Raw genomic sequence first — 20,719 nt, 5'->3', positions numbered from 1 at the left:
CGGACATGTGTAATGCTCTGGACTACAAATCCCAGAGACGTAAAGCTTATCTCAAGGATGAGCCCAGCTGTAAAGCTTGGCAAAACTTTAATTTCTATTTGTTGTCTGTTCTTGCAGTAAACTTTAAGGAAACTGACCCAGTAGCATTTAAAAGTACTTTACTTGGCGAAAATGCTGCGTATACACACTTGGTTACAGGAAAAGCAAACAAATACATAAACAAGACTGGCTGCTACAAACATTCACATGCACCCACTACACTATCATCTAGTACATGTAATTTCTAGGAGGGGAAACACTGAAAATTTACTTAGCTCAGGCTGCAGGCTCCACAAATTCCGCGATGAGCAGGACTTCTCAGCCTAGGAAAAATGGCTTCTTGTTGCAGTCTCTGCTAAATCCTTTGTATGTCCTGGTCTTGAAGCAAGTCCTCTCGTCTTGTGAAGCGCCCTTGTACTGTCCCCCTCCTGTGAAGCCCTGGTCTTGTGAAGTGCAGTCCTATCTATCAGCTACTGGCTTTTTATTGAGAGAAACTGGCCACACACTTTGGAAGCGCCGCCCCCTTTCACCTTTATCTAAAATGCAATACAATGCATTTCACGTACCCACCTCTAGGTGGCAGCGTTGTACCATAAATTGCCATCAGTAGTCAAGATTTCATTTGAGTCTTGACCAGGCTAGGTGTGACTGTTTACGATCACCATCCCATTGTGATACGAATCAAACAGGACAAGCTACACCATTGTGAAAAAACAGTTTGGTTTGTTTAGGTGGCACCTTCCATTGTATGAACCCAGTTTTCTATCAACAAACAAACAAAACCTCCGTCTCTCTTGCAAATCTATGTGTGTCTGAAAAAGTCCACTAAGATATATCGCAACACACCATGCTTAACTTCTATAGACTGCTTCTGCTAATTTAATGGCTATTGTTTCTTATGATAGAAGCTACTATAATACCACTGTGTATTGAGAGCTTCCCGGACTAACAGAATATTTAAAGTTTGTTTCTTGACAAGAAGGATTTCCATTCAGTGTTTGATGTGGATATATTTGGAATTTTTCAAAGCCAAAATGGACTTAGAGTTCAGTGCAGAGAAGGAGGTCTGGATCAGTCCAGAGAGAGCTCACAAGGAGAATAATAAGACAGAGTGGGGAGGGGAGTACAGAAGGGAAGGAATACTTGAAGATAGTTCTAACAAACCAAGCTGCTCCATTAAACTGCAAATCCCTTTTACTTATGTAAGAATATTTATACTCTGTATATGTTAAGCCAGCATTAATCTTGTGTTGTTTTGCAAAATAACTGCAGTCATTTCCTTGTTAGCAAGTGAGTAAAAGGACCATTTACAATTCTTTGAGCATCTGTCAGGTTCTTCCAAGGTCAGGAGAAAATCGGGGTACTCACTGATGAAGTCTGCATGTCCTAATGGGATGCTGCTCCTTGATGTTTAAAAGTTTTCGTTTCTTGCAGAATCAGCTGGCCCCCTGAGCACTGGGGGCCTCAACACCTGGTATTCTTCATTTTTGAATTGCCTAAATTAGAGCCCGCAGATAAGTGTTCTCTAGCCCTAAGTGCCAGCCTTTGTGCCTCTTAAAGAGAGCTAGAGAATCATGTTGTATCAGGAAGCACTAAACAAAGTTTAATGAACTGATTGCAATGGATTATTTACAGTTCTGATTACACAGAAATAACGACATAGCATTCACACTTGGATTTACACAAATGCCATATTTGCTTAAAGTGTATCTCTAGGCAGAACCTTTTTTAGTTTTGGATAACGTGGGGAAGGGTTAGATGCTCTGTTAAGTTTTTATTGTCTGTCTCCCCATTGGGGAGATTTGACCCTTTGTTTGTACTAGTGATCATTGTCACTAAGAAGTGAGGGTGAACCTAAAATTTTAGAGCTGCCCACAGAACAAGAGGTGAGGGGTCATGATTTAATGCAAACACCTATTCCGGATCTAGGGAAATTCCCCTAGCTTTAGAAGATTTTCTCTTTGGCACAGGAAGTGAAAGGAAAATTCCACAATGGAACATAGAAAAAAATTACCTGGCCAGGGTTTAAACACTTCCCTTACTTTCATTAAAACTTAAAAAATGGCTATACAGATGTTATACTATAATAACAGTTCTCTGACAAGGTTTATTTGTTACTGGGATTTGTTTTAAAGCCTAATTCAAAATATTCACCAAATTATCATACCCAGAAAAACACACCCATCTTGCTACAGGTAAACTAAATGTCCCGGGGTCTGAGTGGTATTGTATGTTTTTCATAGTTAATATTTGGAATGACGATTAATTTTTTTTTTTTATAAGAAGAACAGGATTGCATTCTGTTCATGTTTTATTTTGTAATTTCTATTGCTTATTCAAAAAAGAAATGACAAAAGTGCATGGCTTAAAAATAGGAGATAGACCTGGGTATTAAAGGTATATTGGCTAAGGGTACTAAGTGTTCTGGCATTCTAAAGGTGTCCAAAGTCATTATATAGCAGTCTCTAACAATCCAATGTCAAAGGGCAGGCATAAGAGTTATTGGGGAGCAGCTCCCGGGCTGTCTGTGCACTGCTACTTCTAAAAAGCTCCTGTTTAGGGGGGAGGGGGGGGGGCACTGGCCCATGAGACACTATTCTCTAACCTCTATGGCCAGACTCAGGTTCTTGATATAATTTAGTTGTAAAATCTGTTCAGTGTTTCTCAACATACATTATTCAGGTTCAGTGATCCAAATGTTATTTTCCAGTGCTGGTGGCTATTGTAAAATGCTTAACAGTTCTTGCTTATGACAGTTGATGTGATAGATGTGCTATGACAAATGCAGCAATTGCAAGCCCGGAATTCAAATGAATTAAGATAACCTTCTATTTTGTACACACAAAACACAACAGACTGGAAAACTGGGTCAGATTTGGCAGTAGTGATGAACCTAAATAACCACAAAATGTTTTCGTGGCACATACCTTGCTTACGGGCACTAGGAAGGAAGGGAAAGTTGTTTATGAATCATTGCAGTATTAAGCAGTATTAAAAAACCTTAGTTCTGATAGATATTTGGTGTTATTTAGCATGGAAGTGCAAAGAGCCATTTTTGGTTTCAAAAATTCCATGGGATTAACTATGCCTAAGAAAACAGTTATAGATAGAGTGGTTAAGATGGAGATACTGCTGATAATTGGGTTTGTATAAGCAAAAGATCTCGGTAATATCTTGGAACGTTAGGGGTCTGGGTAATACAATAAAGCGTTGTGCAGTATTCTCTTACATTATGACCCACAAGCCTTCATTAATATGCCTACAAGAAACTCCTCCTTTTTTTTAACGTGGTCTTCTGGAAAATGATAGCTTTTAATAAGGATAAACTAACTATTTACATTATAGCAATGTGGGATTTTAATAATTATATGAATGCACTATTGGACAAATTTCCAGTAACCTGGCGCCAAGGTTTTAGGGAGGTAAATCAGTTTTATAATTTTTGTAAAGAAACTGGGCCACATTACGTGTGGGGGGTTTGTTGCACCCAGAGAAATATCAATTCACATACTTAAAGGAGAACTATGAGGTGAGTGCTTTTCACTCACCTCATAGTACTAGCCGACCTGTGACAATGAGACTGTCACAGGTCGGCTCAGTAGATTAGGAAGTGAGCGAACACATACCGGCGTTCGCTCACTTCTCGATCCTGTCACGGCTCTGTGCCATGACAGGGGAGGGGCTGGATTCCCCCGTCCCCGCTCCGATCCTCCCGCGCTGACTGGCGGAACGGACGGGGGAGGGGGCGGGTACAGCTGGCTCTGCCTCTAGATAGGCAGAGCCAGCTGTCAATCACGCAGCTGGGCGGATCCAGATATAATTGTCAGGATCCGCTTCAGCTGCGGCGTCTCAGTATACCACGAGCTGTAGCTCGCGGTATACTGAGCTTAGGGTGATGGGAGGACGCTAGTTTGTGTCCTCCCGTTACCCTAAGGAGAACTAAGGGGAAAAGCCTTAACCCGATAGTTCTCCTTTAATTTCTAAAACACATAACATGTTGTCTAATAGATTTAGTTCTACGTTCAAGAGATTTATTTCCACTGATTAAGTCGGTTGAGATACAACCTAGATCACTTTCTGATCATTCACCAATAGTCACTATAATTGAAAATAGGGGATACTGTTATAAGCTACCATGGGAACTGAATCCTGGTTGGCTTTTTATGTTATCAGATCAGGATAAACTAGACCGAGAGATATTACTGTATTAATTTTTTGTATTCATTTTGAGCACAAATTAAGGTTCAGCGTCACAAGGGATCATATGGGTTAAGTGGAAAAAAAAATAGTACAAAAATTTAAAGTTTCCCCCCCAATTTTTTTAAAGTTACACAAAAAAGAATTAAAAAAAACTGTGGAGGCATTATAATTAGGATGAATTAGAAATGGAAAAAAATATATTTTTTTCCATTTCTAACGCCTCAGAAATTTCAGAAACAATGCAATACATGGTGTAGGCTCCCCCTCTCACCGGTGGGCAGACTTAATCTAATTAAAATGATCTGGATGCCCTAGCTCTCTTATATACTGCATAATTCTACATGTTGGGTAAGTCAAAATATATTTAGGAGGATAAATGCATTTTTTAGAGAGCTGATTTGGAGGAAGAAGCAATCGTGTATAAAATTACAGTATCCTAGGGCGAAAGGGGGTATTGCATTGTCCAATTTGTTGATATTTTTCTTAGCCTCTCAACTGAGACATTTAGCAGGATGGCAGCAGTTAGGGCGAAGGTCAGGGGTATATGCTATTATTAAATATTTGTTCCAAGCAAAAGATCCCCTAATGGCCTTGGAGACAACTCTATACCTGAAGGAATTTTCACCTTTGCCTACTATAAGGCTGATTGCTAAAGTATGGAAATCAAAGAAAAGTTTGTTGAATATCCCTAAGTTTACAATATGGGAAAATGGAGAAGTATATGATGTGGTTAAACTGCAGGGTTTTGGCCTATGGAAAAGAGCAGAGATTTTGACATTAGCACAAATATTTGATCAAGGTATAATGCGACCATTTCAGTATTTACAAACGGAATATTCACCGCCAAAATCCCGCTTCTATAAATATTTACAATTGAGACATGCGCTTACAATACATTCTGGTATATGCAATGTGCATATTGGGTTACATTTATACAATTAACTAGTTTTGTTGATATTAATATTTGTATTTATAATTATTGTTTTTTTTTGTTTGCTGTGTCTTGTTTTGTTTTAATTTGGGGAGATATGTTATATATGTGTTTGTATATTTTAAAATGGTATAATAAAAATATTAAAGTAAACAAGAAAAAGATAACCACGTGGTGGCATTACTGCTGTTCAGACTTTCAGAGTCATAAAGTGCTCTTATTAACGCTCTAGAAACTAGACCTGAGCAGCAACTAACACAAGAAAACGCCAAAGGAAAATTAATCTGTGAATATGACAGAAGGAAAGAAAATATGCATAATTAAGAAAATTAGAAGGCCCATAAGGTGCATTAGAGCGCAAAGCAAAACAAAGAAATCAGAGTGTTTTCGCTGTAGAAAGACTGGTCACCTAAAAACGGACTGTTCAATCTGGAAAGCTGAGCAGAGAAAGCGAGAGGCACCTACAAGAGAAAGAGCTAAGGCAGTCACAAAGGAAACTACAGACACATCATAGAGCACTACCTTTAAAGTGACACACAACAGAATACCACGCGGAAGGTGTATTGACCAACGGGCCACATGCCTAGTGATGAGACATTCTTCACAGAAATTTATTTCAGTGCAAAGGATAACGTTTTCCTAGCAAACGGGAAATGTATTACTGCGGAAGGTAACGGTCAAGGATTCTTGAACTGCATCACACCGCCAGGGGACAAGCAGAGTGTCCTTGTGAAAAATGTACTGTAATGTCCCAGACCTAGAAGGAAACCTTCTATCAGTGAAAAACCTTGCTAATAATAGTCTCACAGTTCAATTAAGAGGTGATAAATGTACAATCCGAAACAATAAGCAAATCCTTGCAAAAGGAAAATTGGATGAACACCTGTACAGACTCATTACCGCAGCCAAGCAAGTCAAGACAACCACTCATAATCCACACAACAAATGTATCCACCTATGGCACAGACGACTAGGGCACCAAAACCCAGAAGCCATAAGAGACATTATAAAGAGAGGCTTATCAGAAGATATAACTGCACTGGCCTGCCAAATGCTCATGACATGCAAATGCTGTATGAAATCAAAGGCCACATGTACCCCACTTCCACAGACCACCCAAAGAAAGACCACCCACCCCTTTGCAGCTCCTAAACTGCCGTTATGTACGGGCCAATGTTAAGTTCTGCTGCACAACCTGAAATTAGAAGATCCACTTAGACAACAAAGGGAATATCACACCGTAAGCTGTCATATACTGCTAAGACACAATCAGAAAGGATCAAAACTAGAACCAAGCACATAGACGTGAAGTATCATCTGCTAATCAGAAGAAATGACTGCGGACAAACTCACCAAGCCATTGCAAAGGATCGTCACAGTTTCCTTCTAGAGAAGCTAAAAGTCATATAGCAACACAAATACTGTTAAGATGGGGTGCTATAAATATAACAGCTTATGCTGATGTAGTATTGTCTTGCGAGCACTAGATGGTGCAAAGCTAGTCTATGATAGTCAGTATGTTAGTTTTCTATATGCATACTTATCTATGAGCTATATGTTTCCTGTTTAGATGCTGTAATCCTGTATACATGTATGCAATGTTCTTCTAAGCAAGTAAAACTGAATTCAGCATTGCTCAAGATCTCAGTGCTTCATCTAAACACATAACCAACATTAAGGTGTTGAAGGGTCTGTGGAGCTATAGCATGTTAGAGGTAGCCTTTCAACCTGCACTCAGATTGATGAATGCAATCTTTCTCAAATGGGGGAACCTTTAATTTTGTGTGTCTACACTTTAGTTTCATGTACAAAAATAAATAATGAGTAAATATTCATTTTTACTCATTTTCAGACACTGCACATGTGGAGGCATTATAATTAGGATGAATTAGAAATGGAAAAAAATATATTGTGTAGGTGTTTCAATAAGATCTGTTCACTTACATTATATAATAAATGGTAGACACAAGTGCTAAAAAGAAGAGATATCTTTATATTTCAAAGTTTTTATTGGTTTTTGGTTTTCCATTTTTTTTTATACAGAGATAATTTGTTACAGTCAAATATCATGTGCATCATAGCCCATTATCTGGTTGTCATTAGTATCGACACTGTCTGTACCCCCCTTTTAAGAGTGTTTAAGGCCCCAGTAGTTCCGTTAGCTATGCATAGTTGAACCATACGAGCCCACTTCTTAATAACTGGGGGCAGGAGGTCCTATAATTATTTTATTAGCAATTAAAATATTGCTATTTCTTGCTATGTCTACACATGGTAAAAAAAAAAAAAACGGAAACACTATTCATTAAACAGAAAACAACAAGAAAAAAGAAAAAAAAGAAGAAAAAGAGAGAAAAAAGAAAAGAAAAAAAAGGAAGAAAGAGAAAGTTAAAGTTGCAAATTCCTAAGGTTCAGATTTCCAGAGCGATGATTATCCTGAACAGGCTCACTGTATGCCCAAAAAATGTATAATCTTTTGATATGTCAACCATGGCTCCCATACTGCTTCGAAATTCGTATATCTGTCTTGCAAGATACTATAAAGTTTCTCGTGGATCATAATCCAATTTAATTTAGACCGTACCATAGAGAATGGTACCCTTTCGGTTTTCCAGGAGCGTGCGATTGAAGTCTTGGCCGCTAAGAAGAAAAATTACAAAAGTTTGCCCTGCGCCTCAGGAATACCAGTTTGTTTAGTAATAAATGCTATGGATCTCTCGGGACATGGATCTGGAGGATCCTGAAGAGCAGGGCAAAAAACCTATTCCAGAGCGGACGCAATTTTGGACACTCCCACCAAACGTGAATCATAGTGCCCTGTTGATTGCATCCTCTGAAGCATAAAGCACTGGATCCTGGGAACATGGTCGCCAGCTTAGCTGGTACCATGTACCATCGAGAGAGGACCTTATAGTTAGACTCTAATAGGGAGACATTAAACAGTCCCTTAGTCGATCTCATGATGCACTTTTTCCATTCTTCCATAGAGAATGTTACCCGTAAGTCAGCTTCCCATGTAACCATTTAGGTCAATTTACTGTCAATTTGTGTTTTCAAAGGGAAACCCATTTTAGGAATCTGTATCGACTGTAAATAATGTTGTATTTGTCTAAATCTAAATGTTTCTGATAGTGGCATTTGGAGAGTATTCTGACAATAAGAGATAGAAATTGGTTTATAAAATGTAACAAAGTCTCTGATTCTATAAAGACCTTTGTCAATACACCATTGGAAAGCTTTAGATTGCAGTCCTGGTACAAAATTTGGATTGTTGAACAGTGGTGCAAGGGGGGTGTGGGAGGAGGTCATACCTTCTTTGGCGCGTAGCTGATCCCATAGGACCATAGAATGCGACAAAGTGGGAGCCATTATCTTTGGCCTTTGCTTAGAGGTCATCCATTTCAGGACTTCGATAGAAATACTGTTAAACGAGGCAGTTTCTATCTTAGCCCAATCCGGCATAACTGCCCCCGATATATAGAGGAGAGTTGTGACAGATGTGCAGACCTATTTGAGGAGAGTATCTCGTGAGATTCTTGCATGTTTGTCACCCCAAATTAATTTAAAAATAAACTTTTGCAGTTTGATGAGTTTCACCAGTTGTATCGGGATTGGCAAAGTCCTAAAGTAATATGAAATTTTGGGTAATGTAGTCATTTTAAGTGAGTGGATACGGCCCATCCAAGATAGATTATAAGGGGTCCATCTAATCATATCTTCTCTAAGGAGTTTATAAAGAGTGGGATAGTTTGTGGGATATAACTGGGTATTTGAGGGGGTGAGTTTCACCCCAAGATACTGGAGAAAATGCGAACACCATTCAAATGGAAAGGAACTCCTAAGGCCCAACCACAGTTCGGGAGGGAGGTTGATATTGAGAGCCACAGACTTAGAAGCATTGACGCGGAGGCCTGAAATCAGTGCAAAATCTTCCAAAAGTGCCATAATGTTAGGTAATGACACAAGAGGAGAGGTCACAAATAGCAGCATATCATCTGCGACGAGAGCGCATTTGCGTTCTTCAGACTGGCATTTAATTCCTTTGATGTCTAAACTATCTCGGAGCAGCATAGCCAGAGGTTCAATTGCGAGAGCAAATAAAAGTGGCGATAAGGGGCATCCCTGTCTTGTGCCTCTGCGAATTAGGATGGGATCTGACATATAGCCTTGTAAGCGTACCTGTGAAGAGAGATCTTTAAAATAAAAAGCTGCCCTGGGCCCTCCAATTTTGGGTACCCATCAAAGGTCCTGCTCAAGAGCAGACACCAAACAATACCTGCTATTACACTTATTAGCAGAAAAAAAACTTTCTGTGTGCCTCCCCCTGATTTAGATTTACATTCTTACCGGGTCATAATGTTCCCTAATTGTAGCCCATGGTTGGAGCTCCCCCTATGGGAGGAGCAGGTCTACTCCCCTGTGTGGGTTGAGATGCAGACCCTAAATTATTTAGCTATTCTACTATAATTGTGTGGGCGCCAATATTTCTCTATTGGAGCCTTATTTGTCCACTTTCATGGAGACATGGGTCATTGTGGCTGAACAGTCATCAGTTTTTGAAGTTCTATATTCTACCAATTTATCTAAATTAAAGTATTCTTTTTGTTACCAAATGCCAGTCATGCCTAGACATTCTCTCTTTTGCAATGTATATGTTTGTTGTCCGTTTTCAGTGTGGTTCAATCATCACCCATTTAGGTGCCAATAATACATGCATTTAGATGGGACATCTGTGTGATTCGTGTCTGGTTTGGTATGTCTCCTTTATTGTACACACACATATACTGTATATATGTAAGATATACATATACACATACACTCTGTGTGTGTGTGTGTATATAATCGCTGAGGGACACAGCACTTTAGTTTCTGTAACCTGGGTGTTTACAGCCACCTACAGTTTATGCCTACATGAGGATTGGAAATGAATGAAACAGCCATACCCCTGTATCTGCTGAATAGCTCATTGTACAAAAAAATTAACAAAAAGAGGGGGTAGGGTAACCCACCTTCCCTAAACATACAACTGTGGCCAACAAGTCAACTGCATGTGAGCACCCACAAGGAGGGAGAGCTGTATCCCCCAATGAACATTGCACAAATGCTATTTTTTATGGAAACAGTCAGTTCTGTGGTCACAAAACCATGTATTATTTTCCATAGGTCCTAATGAAAAAGCCACTTCCCTTCAGGCCACAGCTCCTGGACCAGGTCACAGTACAGGGGGTATAGTTAGCATGAGGAGGTGTGGGGGCAGTTAGGATTAACTTCTGAAAGTATAATTACCCTTTGAACAGTAGCCACTAGATTCCTTAGAAAGTTTTAATTTAGCATGTTCTTCTTTGAGGTGCATTCAAATGTTCATTGAATTATAATTGAGTTGTAATCATTCATGACTGCAAACATCAATATAACTGTATAGCGCTATAAGCCTCCCCGTGTTGTACCCAAATAGCGATATATTACAAACGGATTCCGGGTTCCTATGAGAACCCGGAAATAGCCCAGGAGGCGCATGAAATCATCAGCGAGGGAGGAGTGTTGCACTGGAGGGCATTGCTTTGGCAGGATTGGGAGTCAAACACAGGATACCGGCAGACCTCGAGGAAGTTGAGACGGTGGATAGGACGGGGAACCGCTGTGTTCATCTCGATGCTGCATACGGCCTAAAAATATCCTGAGTCCGGTGAATGCATACCCTAGAGGGGATTTTCGTTTGTCTATCACACCACTGGGACATCACCAATTGGACACATATTTGACTTTTTGCAAGAGAATGGAGCTTGATGCTCTTATTTTTGGTTCACTTTTTTCATTTTTTCACATGAGAGCTTCACACCTTTGAAAGGGCTATGTTGCCACAATATATGAAATTTTTGTTGCGAATTGTTGTTGATTTTTTTCATCTTAATTGTTTCACTTGTATACACATTGGATACAAACCATTCGTCTATACTGCATTTTTTTAACACATGAGTTTGTGCACCTTATTTGCATCTGAGAGAGGCTTAATACAGATATTGTGCTTAGCTTGTTCTTAGATATATACATTTGTCACTTGTTGCAAAAAAGGAATTTCACTCACATAAGAGATTTATTTAGATACTTTATTACGTACACCAAGTTTGTTACTTTATTTCACGTTTGTAATATAACACTATTTAGGTACAACTTCTAGCGCTATACTGTGATTGATTTAACCTTAGGGCTCACTGCCTTAGTTTAGCAGCTGCTAGCCAGTCCGGTTTTTCTTCTTTTTTTCTCTTTTTCTTCCATAGAGCGCAGGTTTCTGTTCTTTATTTGTATTAAATAACTGTTTTTAAAAATATCTCCAGGAAGAAAAGTTTCATGCTCAACAGCGTCCTGAATCCTGATTGCGGCTCTGCTCCAACTCTCAAGTATATTTTTAAAAATGACTTGGATCAATCTAACTTCCAGCCTTACAGCTGGCTGCAATGCTCCGGAGGCCTGCCAATCTTAGTATCAGACTTATTTATGTTCTCTACTGCTTGGCTTAATGTGTATTGGCAAAAATAAACACTTCCTAGAAAGCAATATCACAGCTACGTACTGAAGTGGAGGACTTGTTACTTCTCCATTCTATACCCCCATTGGATAACACTTATGAATGGCGTGATGTGACTATGTAGCTACGTTCTTCTTTAAAGTATATCTTGCACAATGACTGCAGTGAAGTAACCTTTCACCACCTCCCGTCCACTGAACGTTGAAAAACGGCCGGAGAGGAGTCTTCTGGATGCGGGTGGGCGTTTTTGTAGACGTCCTTCATGCCCTCGCCCACTCGTGTGCGTGCACAAGCTGGAAACTGCCAGAATTTTAACCCCTTCATGACTGAGGCCCTTTTTTCAATTTTTGCACCCATGTTATATTCCACATTTTAGGCCTGAAAATGACGTAAAACCCCCCTGGCCCCTTCTTCGGGACGCAGAAGCGATCTGGCGACAGGTAAGTCGCCAGGATCGCTTCTGTTGTAAAGCCGACAGTCGGCTCTACAAGTTTAAACAGAGTCCCGGCGGCAAAAGTCGCCGGGAGTCTGTTTAAACAGCCCCGATGCTGGCGACGTACACTGTACGTCGTCAGTCACGAAGGGGTTAAACAGCCAGCGATGGCCGCTTACATACAAGCGGTCCGGCGTCTGTAAAGACCTCCGGTTGCTTGTATGCTGCATGTTAGGGTGCGCCCCATCTCCTTACCTCTTCTCGTGGTCGATGTCCCTGCCATCGCCATCCCCGCGATACTGGGCATCTGATTCAGGACCAGTAGTGTGGCTCTGTAGACGGAGAACGGGGGGAGATCAGTACACAATCTCACTCCGCTCTCCTCCCCGGTCTCTGAATGCAGAAATTGATGTTTACTACATCACTTTCGCATTCCTCTGTAACTCTCCGGTACAGAAACCGGAGAGAAGCTGATGAAGCAGATCTGCCTGAGTTGCCAGACCACTAAGGCAGTATATACAAGGGAGGACCTTATGCAATTTGTAAGTAGCATATCAGTTAATTGAAAGACCACCGGGTGATTGATATCAGAAATGGAAATACCTGCACTGTAAACTGATGGATGATGGAAAATATTGGGTGGTTTCACCATTGTGTCAATATTCACATGTGGCCCAAAAAGCTGACAGTGGACAGACAAAACAGGAGCTACACAACTTTAGAGATTTTTGATCTTTGGAGAAGAGTAGGGGTTGAGCTTCCTGTGGTTCTCCGCTTTCTTTTTGGTGTGTGGGTGACGGGACGCCACAGGAGCAGTGCCAGTAGGAGGTGAAGTATTTCCAAGAAATATGGATAATTGAGAACTTTGAATGGCAGGAAATTGTGACCTGTGTTTGGAAAATTGCATTGCTTAGCTGATACAGAATATCCCCGAGAATAGATTGTGAATCAAATTTATTGCTGGCATTGTGTGGCATCCTGATTTTTTTTGCCCACATACCCCCCCCCCTCCTCGCTGAGTCGAGTCACCTAAGTTTTCCCCCTGGGGTGCTAGTCAGGTTGGGAAACTATGCATGGAAACTGATGGAATAAACAGTAAGCTGAGATTGTCCACGCGAAACGTGTTTGAACAACATTGCTATAAAATCTTAGTATATAAAATATGAGGAGTTAGAAGGGTGATATATGTGGACATATACACTTTTAAGAATAGAAATATTCCAACTGGTTTTAATGTAATTATATTTTTAATACATTTTGTATACAGAATATAATAAAATGACAGAGATTTTATTGTAACAAAGGAAGTCCGATGTGAATCTATTGAGGGAGCCCCTGATAAGTCTCAGTAGTGTAAAAACAAATTTTGCTTGGTATTTATCTTGGGGATTTGGTACACGTAAACCTATAGTATGGGTCCATATATGTAGTGGTCTCTGAAAAGTGTTGTCCCCTCCGAATGGAGCCATAAAGCAGATCAGGGAAGAGTGGATCACAAGGGAATTTACAATACCTTGCATGCCTTTTTGCAGGCACATTAGTTCCACATTGCACATACTTGCCTGTTGTGGTACCTGTGCCCCATATCTTTGTATCTAGTACAGCTTTGCACATTGATCTAACACTTATTGTGCCCCACATCCCTTGCTGTATAGGTAATTATACTCATATCCCACTGGTAATATGCTCATACTCCTGGCTGCAGTGCCAACTATGCCCATACCCCTAGCTATAGTGGTAACTCTGCCCATATCTCTGGCTCTAGTGAAAACTATGCCCATATCCATGGTTTAGAGGTACCTCTGCCCATATCACTGGTCTACTGGTAAATCTACTCATATCCCTGGCTCTAGTAGTAACTCTGCCCATATCCCTGGCTCTAGTGGTAACTCTACCCATATTCATGGTCTAGTGGTAACTCTACCCATATTCTTGGCTATAGCGTTAAATCTACCCATATTCCTAGCTATAGTGTTAACTCTGCCCATATCCATGGCTATAGTGGTAACTCTACTCATATTCCTGGCTATAGTGGTAACTCTACCCATATTCCTAGCTATAGTGTTAACTCTGCCCATATCCATGGCTATAGTGGTAACTCTACTCATATTCCTGGCTATAGTGGTAAGTCTACCCATATTCCTGGCTATAGTGTTAACTCTGCCCATATCCATGGCTATAGTGGCCTGTTGATTGCATCCCCCTGTAACTCTGGTAAGTCTACCCATATTCCTGGCTATAGTGGTAACTCTACCCATATTCCTAGCTATAGTGTTAACTCTGCCCATATCCATGGCTATAGTGGTAACTCTACTCATATTCCTGGCTATAGTGGTAAGTCTACCCATATTCCTGGCTATAGTGGTAACTCTACCCATATACATGGTCTAGTGGTAACTCTGTCCATATGCCTGGCTTCAGTGGTAACTCTGTCCATATGCCTGGCTTCAGTGGTAACTCTGCCCATATCCCTGGATATAGTGGTAACTATAACCATATCCCTGGTTATAGTGGTAACTCTGCCCATCCCCCTGGCAATAGTGGTAACTCTACCCATATTCCTGGCTATAGCGATAACTCTACCCATATTCTTGTCTATAGCGGTAACTCTGCCAATATTCCTAGCTGTAGTGGTAACTCTACCCATATTCCTAGCTATAGTGGTAACTCTACCCATATTCCTAGCTATTGTATTAACTCTACCCATATTCTTGGCTATAGTGTTAAATCTACCCATATTCCTAGATATAGTGTTAACTCTGCCCATATCCATGGCTATAGTGGTAACTCTACTCATATTCCTGGCTATAGTGGTAACTCTACCCATATTCCTGGCTATAGTGGTAACTCTACCCATATTCCTGGCTATATTGGTAACTCTACCCATATTCCTGGCTATAGTGGTAACTCTACCCATATCCATGGCTATAGTGGTAACTCTACCCATATTTCAAGCTATAGTGGTAGCTCTACCCATATTCCTAGCTATAGTGGTAACTCTACCCATATTCCTGGCTATAGTGGTAACTCTAACCATATTCTTGGCTCTAGTACTGTCAGTGTACCCTTTGATTTCTCCTCACTTCCTGCCTTGGTGAGGACACTGGAAGTGAGGGGAATCTTCTCAAAATGAACAGTGTGCAGTAAAAATCTGCTACACAAAAGTGCTATCAGTGTTCTCACAATAGATTGCTATTTCTTCCTGCCCCAGTGACCACACAGGAAGTAGGTGGGCGCAGACATCTATTAAAACCTGACAGAGGTTATAACTATTCTCTATTTTATCCACAACTAAAAAAGCAATGTTTTGGCTGGAGTTCAACATCAAGCACAATTCAGTGTGATTCTATCAATAATTTAGAAATGCAGACTAACATATATTGCATTCCTTCCATGGAATGTTCCTTCTGGGAAATAAAACTGATGGTATCATTATAGTGGGTATGTGTTGCATTTCTGTTTATGTTTCCAGGCTGGGAATAAGACTATAACCAGTGCCTATAATTGCTCTGAATTTGTAATTAAGGGATATATTCGCATAACTGCTATACCACCTGGAGTCTTCTGCTCACATTCACATGGCTACAGCTCATCACTTTATTTCTACTTTTTGGCAAACCAGTTATTTCTGTACATTTATGGGACGTTTTCTAGCCAAATTAGGCTAATAAAGCAACTGTTGCTTTAGGTCTGCTTGAAAACTGTAAAGGTAGAACTATGAGCAAAATAAGGTAATGACATATGTATATATGCTGGTATGTCACTAGGATTAATACAGATTTTTTTTCTTTTTCGCTATCCCCCTGTTCATATTACAAAGAGATCCATTGATTTTCCACTTTCTGTAACTGGATCCCAACACTGTTTGCTTTGCAGTGGAATCAAAGCAGCGTGTGTGCACAGGGCATTTAAATAATAACTCCAGGAAAACTTTTTATTAACCTTTGCAATGGGGATAACTCTTGCACTGCAAGGGCTAAGTGTTCGTTTTTGTCTAGGTTCAAAAATAATAAACTTATACTCACCCGAAGCTCCAAGCCAGCCAGCTGTCACAGCGCTCCCTCTTGGCTGTCTCATCTGCGTCATCCCAAATTCTGTGTATAGTACGTGATAATTTACGGGGCCACTGCAGAGGAAGAGGAGAGAGGCTCTAGAGAACTGTCTAAGAACAAGCCGGCTGGGAGCATCAGGTAAGTATAACTTTCTTTTTTTTAAAGACTAAAGCAAGTAATTGACCCTTGCAGTGCTAGGGTAGCCCCACTGCAAGAGTTAATAATTTTTTTCCTGGAGTTCCCCTTTAAAGAGGAAGTAAAGGAACTTATTTTTAGAAATGCTGATTGGTAGGCTTTGTATGGCAGAAGAGACGGTGTAAGCCTTTTCTGCCATAAAAGCTACTTTTTACCATTCAGCATTCTTTTATTTCTACGGTATACACTGAGGCGCACATTTGCAGCTCAGCACATAGACCTGGCATACCGAGATGAAGTAACTCCCATGTGCATGCACAAGAGTTACTTCATGCTGGCTGGCCAATCAAGCAGCTAAAGATGCCGATTCTGGAAGAGAACCGAGCTGAAGATGGAACTGCTAAAGAGGGAGGATCACGGCGCTGGAGGGGGTCAGTTTGGCAAGTAAGTCTGCCATAATGTGCTAATATGCGGAGTTTACTAGAACATTATGTTTTAAAGCTTCTGGGCTTTTTTTCTGTCACTTTAAGACATATAGCAAGTTTAACAATTTTACCAACAGGTGAACTTTAATAATGAAAAAATTGTATATTCCCTGGAGCTCCGATATACTATACAAATCCCTTAAAGTGCATATCTATAATTGGTCCTCTAAGGTCATGCAACCAGGGTTTGATAACCAAAAAAAATTATGGGGGAGTGTTGCAAGTGAGGATCACAGAAAGTGGTTGCTTAAACAGACCGAGACCATTAAATCTTATAAAAATATAGGCTTTATTATGTTTTACAAAACATCAATTCTTTGCAACAACACTTCCGCTTCTTACTGACACAATAAAAAACAACGTTGTTTGTGACACTCAAGACATTCATTCATACACACTATGGGCCCCACACACACTGCGACCAAGCTTAATCCCTGCAGAAACGAGGGAGTACTCCCAGATAAAGCACCTGATAGTGATCAGTGCTAAACCCCTTGACAGACGATGATTTGGAGTATAGACAAAATAGATCAAGTAGGACAACTCTTTGTACAGGTATCCCGATGTCTGATGGATACTATCTATCAGTTGGTGATTAGTATAGGAAGTCTCTGTGATTCACCATGGATAGAGCAAGGGGACACATTCCTGTATAAGTAAGGTGTAGTCATGGACTTTCATATATCCGTGTTCTTTATAGATCTCTTTAAGGAGAAAAAGTCCTTCACTTGGTTTCCTGAATCCTCTAAGCCTTCCCCTATATCAATAAATTCCTCCCGTAGTAACAAGTATTTTTTCGAGGGGGAGACCTGTGATGGACTATTTTAAGTTTGTTTTATAGTCAGCCGTACTCACAGTTGGTCGTCTCGTTCCCCTCCTTTGCGAGTCCAGATATCCGGATGGAAGTCCTGTGATTTCAACGTTTGTTGTTGGTGTATGGCTCATTTGTAGGGGGAGGATTTTGTAGGGGTTTTTTTGATTAAATTCGTGGTTTAGAGGAAATGATGTCTCTCCGTCGTTGTTTTTTTCAGGGTTGCAGTCAGCAGTTTCTCAGTGAAGCAGTCGTCTGTGTAGGTCACATAACACACATTAACGGGTAGGCGCGTTTCGCTCCGCCCACCGGAGCTTCGTCAGAACCAACTATTTTTTTGAACTTTAATAATGATCAGCACAGTGGTGTAGTGGTTAGGACTTCTACCTTGCAGCACTGCAGGTCCCAGTTTGAATCCCAGTCAGGACACTATCTGCAAGGAGTTTTCATGTTCTTCCTGTGCTTTCCTTCTTCCGGGTACCCTGGTTTTCTTCTACATGCCAAAGACAAGGTGGAAGGTTAATTGGCTTCTGTCTAAATCGGTCCTAGTATACATGTGGGATAGGGAGCTTAGCTTGTAAGTAAGCTGCTCGAGGGCAGAGACTGATGTGTAAATTGCTATATAAATATCTGTAATATATCAATCTTTATTTTTTTTATATCTTGTTTGGAAAAAAAAACAAATTTCCCTTCGGGCATTTGTAAAATGTGTGATATTGAGTAATGACATTGATTTAACACATTGAGCATTGAAGTTATTTGTAGTTACAAATTCTAGTAATTAGTCATATGTAAGAGAGGGCTGTCTTCCATTAACATTTCTGTTACCACTTTTGATCTATTTTGGCATAGTAAATAGTCACGTTGTATTGCATTTTATTGCAAGTGATTTGCCACCTACATTTAACATGTACTGCATACATGAATTACCTTTTCTGGTGGAAACTCAGAGTATGTTGCAAGGGAGCATGCTGAGAAGGGAAGAGACTGTCTGTTTGCTCCTTCACTGTCCCATCACAGGCTGGAGGCAGGGAGGGACCTTGAATCTATAGGTTGAATCTATAGTCTAACAGAGCTGTGTAAATCTCAGGATGGGATGGACAGTTGTGCTATATATTAATGTGAAGTGAGAATTTACATAGTTAATTTCCTTAAGCATTACTAGCATACTATCAGTATAGCTGGTTAATATTATGCCATCTTGTGGGCATTTTGGTTTTTGCACCATCTTTTTCTGTGTTCCCTCCCATTTTATGATGTATTTCCCCTTTCTTCTCACATTATCTTTATGGCATCAAAATGGCTGCTTGTCTAATGGCCACATGATGATAATATGCTCAAATGGGGAGAAACATTACCATATTTTGACCTGCAAATTCCGTCTTTTCAATCATCTGCTGCATCCTGTTGCATGCAATAAAGCACTTTGTGGATGAAAAGGTATTTGGTGAGTTCAGCTATCTGATAAGGATTGTCTGCAGTGATTTTATCTGCTTATAAAGGCCAGGCATAGAGGTCTCACCAAGGGTTAAAACACTAATACAATGGTTGGAATCAGAATAAAAGTAAACAATCATTTGGCAAGTAAAACAGTCCCAATGTATGCATTTCAATGGTGCATTTAGCTGTCTGTGTTGGGGTTCAACTTTAAGCCCATCTACACAAGCCTTTAGACACAGAAGAAGGATACAACCCCAATTTATCTGTTAGCAGAAATGGAACCATCTGACGTAACTTGCACAGCATTAAGACAGTGCTGGACTTTCTAAATGGAAAAAAAACACCTTGCTTTACAAACTGAGAACCATGGATGCATGCTATATTAATTTTTTTAAGCAAAGATTTTATACTTACAATATAAATTGACATAAAACATCAGTTTATAATCTTGTAAATATTTCAGAAACTTGATTACAATTCCATTAGTCAGCCAATTCATTAGAAACAACTCTCTATGTAGATGTGATATATACAGTATATATATACAAATCCAACTCAATGCAGCTCTGAGTCGGTTGTGGCTGTTGACATCACATCCAAGATGGCAGCACCCAGCAGCTGTTTCAGGACTTTTGGAGGTCTACACAAAAGAGGCTTTTTCAAGTAAATAACATGCATAAAACAGATTCAATGTATGTTAAATGTAGGCATGTAGCACCCCCCTGACCCCCAAGGGCATTTGGTAAGACCCAGAGGTAGGGAGGGCTGACATTTCACTCTCACAGATGGATCCTTAGCCCGGTTTTGGGAAAGTGAACAGTAAAATTGGCCGCCAGTCACTTTAAGTACTTTTTAGTACTGGTAGAACAGCCAGAACTGGGAGAGTGGGTATAGGGCTAAAAACATTCATGAACCAAATAGACTCCAGACTCACCAATCCCTTCCAGCTTCCATAGTGCAAGAATACTTTAGTTGAGCAGAGTATGACACTGAGTAATAGAGCCACAGCTGGACAGAAGACATGCTTAAGACCTTCCTTGGTTTCTGCCTCCTGCAGGCTTCAGGCCTCAGGCCTAGTCATCTTGTCCAACTGTGTACACCCTACCCCCAAGCTGGGACTCAGGGGTGGACCACTGAGCACATGGCAATTCTCGTGTATTTATGAACTTCCCCAGTATGCACCAGTGACCATGAAACTCGTAGTGATTGGCTGGAGAGACATAAGACACCCCCGGCGTTCTCTCATTTGCTACCCCACTCTGTGGCAGGGTCACACCTCACAGCAGGCAGGTGAAGGAAATAACAGAAGACCTAGGAAGGAGCAAATGATCACAAACTACAAATCAGCCAGACTTATTACAGTTCCAGCAACACTAAATTTAATGAGCCACTCTGCTTAGGGCGAAGGGGGTACACGCAGGGGCGTATCTGCCGCGAGGCAAAGAAGGCGTTTGCCTCGGGCGGCAGATTCCGGCAGGGCGGCAAATGTACCGCCCGCGGACCAATTGCGGCCCGCTAACCGGTACTTTGTGGCCCGCAGCCAGCTTGCAAGTCAGGTACACGTTCAACGACCGCGTACCCGACTGGCGGGAGCAACTACACGATCTGCATCTCTGTCGTCTGCGCCGGCACCCGGATCCTTTCGGCCAGCGCTCTTTCAGTGAACG

Source organism: Nanorana parkeri, unplaced genomic scaffold (assembly GCF_000935625.1).
Source record: "Nanorana parkeri isolate BGI_ZX_2015 unplaced genomic scaffold, ASM93562v1 scaffold33, whole genome shotgun sequence".
In the NCBI taxonomy this organism is placed as follows: Eukaryota; Metazoa; Chordata; class Amphibia; order Anura; family Dicroglossidae; genus Nanorana; species Nanorana parkeri.
The sequence above is the reverse complement of the archived record's forward strand: the minus strand, read 5'-3'. Positions refer to the sequence as shown.